Source organism: Triticum dicoccoides, chromosome 4B (genome assembly GCF_002162155.2).
Source record: "Triticum dicoccoides isolate Atlit2015 ecotype Zavitan chromosome 4B, WEW_v2.0, whole genome shotgun sequence".
In the NCBI taxonomy this organism is placed as follows: Eukaryota; Viridiplantae; Streptophyta; class Magnoliopsida; order Poales; family Poaceae; genus Triticum; species Triticum dicoccoides.
The window spans coordinates 72585060-72588398 of NC_041387.1; the positions used below are offsets into that span (position 1 = coordinate 72585060).

Here is a 3339-nt window from a genome sequence, read left to right on the forward strand (position 1 = left end):
AAGAATTGAGAACATCAACCAAATTTACTCACTGACGGGAGTCATGATTCGTGTTTGTCAAACTTATGTAGGATCACACAAGCTAGACACACCCTTAGGATGCGTTTGGTTGAAGGTGTGGTATGAATGGGTTTGGACCACCTAGTCTTTTTTGGATGGGATCATTCAATCCATGTGTTTGGATGTTTATAAGAGATGAGCTAATTATTTGGGACGAGACCGTCAGTCATGCTCACATGGTCATGCATGCAATATGTGGCCCTTTGATTTGACCGATTTTTTAGGGTGGAACGATTCAACATCTTCATGGCATATTCTTTTTTTATTGGAAGCATTCAAGTGCTTTATAATCAAACGTATCTATTTTTTGGACGATCCTAACCCATCTCTGGGCACCCTTGCAACCAAACACACTCTCTTGTAGCATGATGAAACATTATGCAAAAAAACACTCATTTTGTCACCTTTCATGTATTCCAAATCCGATTCAAGTATGCTTGATCCTTTCTGAGAAAACCAATAAAGTTCTCAATGTTCACATATACCAAAAAAATTAGAAAGCCTTGATCTGTCGCATTTTTTTCTAGTCCAGTGTAGCACTAAACTCTATGCTTGAAGAAATAAAAATATCATGAGTGCTATTCGCCAAATATGCTTCAATTGCGATCAGGGAAAGTTCCGAGTGAGGCTACACAATTTATTTCCCTTGGACGGTGCCGGAAAAAAATTATACAAGGCCAGGTCTCATATAAACCAGGTGAGACCCGTCCTGATGGATGACATGTGGCATTCACAAATCACAAAGCATTTAATCTCTCCCCCCCTGATTTCAGGTGGGGGTGGGGTAGATGCTTTGTGATTTGTGAATGACACGTGTCATCCATCAGGATGGGTCTCACCTGCTAACCCGTGAGACCTGGTCTCATAGAATTTTTTTTTCCGACGGTGCCTTGTATAGTGTCTAACTGCGGTCTATAATGTACACCACCTATTTAATTAAGGCAAGAAAAATCAGATAATAGTTGGTAGGATCACATAGCATTGACATCGCCCAACTATCTTGATTGTAATGTGAGGTGTATATTTCACCATATATACGCACAAGTTGATTCCTATAGCATCCCATCCCGTTCTACATGCGAGCCACTGTGTGTCTAGCTATGAAATTGGACAATTGAATCCTTCTTTTCTTCCATCTTCATAGCCAAGCAGCTGCAGCGCCTATATTATGTAGGAATGGAAGGTGCCAGGAATATAAAGAAACCTTACACGCTGAACAATCAAACATAGTGTCCTAAATCATGCGGATGAGAGTTGTCTGCAACCGCTAGCACGACAAAGGAAATTCCATGGACATGGAAGCTAGCTGGTTCTGATGAAAATCATGTTAGTATTCATAGTTGGCATTATCGTTCGCAGTCAAATGGATGTGGCGCCAATGTCTTCACTTTGCTAGCTCGATTACAGGTTCATCATGTTCAAGGTGTGTTAGCGTGTTTGTGCCAAATATTTAGGCATTTAGCTTATTAGGAGCTTGCCACTTTGTCTCGTACACAATTTCTAGCTCAGCCTATGTTGACGAGTCTGAAAAGCCAAACACTAGTCCTCTGCTCAATGTGCACCCCCGAGTAAAAATAGTTGTGTTGCCAGTTGAGTTTTCTTACGCCAGTGCGTGCAACGTGATTTATCCAAGATAATCTTTTGCACGCGTAGGAAGTGAACAAACGAAACACATTCTTATGCTTCCTTTTATGGCGTGGAGAAATTCTTGTGTTTCTAAACAATCGAGGAAATATAATTAAGAAACCAAAATTATATATTGGTTGACTGTGGTATAGATCAAATATGAGTATTGAGAGCATAACAAACTTTATGGGACTATCGACCTCCGTTGTGATGCATATGGAGCTTTGGTTGATGCCTTGATGGGTTTAGACCATCTCTCGTTCACTGTCTTCAACTCTGTCCTCCTCCCGTTGATCTATTTTCTTTTTGTACCATCACACCTCATCCCCCTCTACCGCTCAACTATACATCTAAGTACTAAGGTCCTGTTTGGGTCGCATGATCAAGAAACACATGAATTGACAAGAGCACTTGAACTTGATAAGGTTGATGGTGCAAAATAGATGATTAATACATAGAAACCTACATGAATAGTTGTTTGGATGGAATAGGGTAAAAACATGAAAACGGACCGGGCAAACGAAATAGTCCGACATGAGAAGCGAACGACGCCGACACACCGACCCGAAGTCACCTAACACATGCGGAGTAGCACATGAGACGGCTCACACAGGCGCAACAAAAAACGCCACAGAAAGGCGGCCCTAAGCACACCGGCAACCCACACGTCATTGAGCCCCGAGGAAATCGGAGCGGGGCGGGTGCGGAACAAATAACATGGAGGGCACTCGCGAGCGCTGATACATCAGGAGACAGTTACTCCAGCACCCATGTAGAAGTAATTTGTCGAAACATATCCATGTGAGAGCTAGTTTCAGAGATCTCTTTGTGAAGAATACATCGGCGGAAACGGTTGTGATGTTGACACTTGATTTGAAAGTAATGCATTTAAGTTATAGGAGAAAATTTGTCATGACGCTGAAATATTTCCTCTTTTTTCCATGGTCATGATGGTCACATCATTCTATATTTATGTTCTAGACCGCTCTATGCAGACGACACAATGTCCGATTCTTGCACGCATTGCCAATCATGCCGTCCATGCATATGATCAAACTGCAACGCGTCAATGGACTCATCATCGTACAATTTTCATTTTTATTTTGAGCCCTCGTACAATTTTCATACCACAAGAGCAAGAATCGTATGCATGGTCTTTTTTTTAGATGAAAATCGTATGCATAGTCATTTCGTATGTTCTAACCTGATTTGTAGTGGGCTGGATGCAGTGAAAGAAAAGTTTTTTTTTTTTTGAGACAATGAAAAAAAAAAGGGTGAGAGAAGCGTAGTCGTGTGTGGGCTCGCGATAGTAAAAGGCCCATGACGTTTACAGCTTTGTCTATTTTTATCGTAGAGACAATCCAGGTCCAGATCGACTTTTTTTGAAGTGTATGTAGTGTCCGAAATCACGTTATGGCCTGCGGCAGCACGGCCCGATAGATACCAGCAACAAAGCCCAAACCACGATCTTATAAGCTCGCGGAGCAGAGGAAAGAGAGAGATCCGCCAAGAAAAAGAAGAAGCGAGAGGAGAAGAAAGCGAAACCCTAAACCCCCGTAATCCCAAACCTTCGATCCGATCGGCGGCGATGGCGTCTGCGCCGGTGGAGAAGCTCAAGAGCCTGTGGAACTCCCAGGTCATGGACGAGGAGCA

General features: G+C 42.5%; 1 pseudogene; it reads left to right on the forward strand.

Annotated features, from left to right (window-relative positions):
* The first annotated feature begins 3274 nt into the window (after positions 1-3274).
* LOC119292519 overlaps positions 3275-3339 on the forward strand; it is a 4797-nt pseudogene continuing 4732 nt past the window's right edge.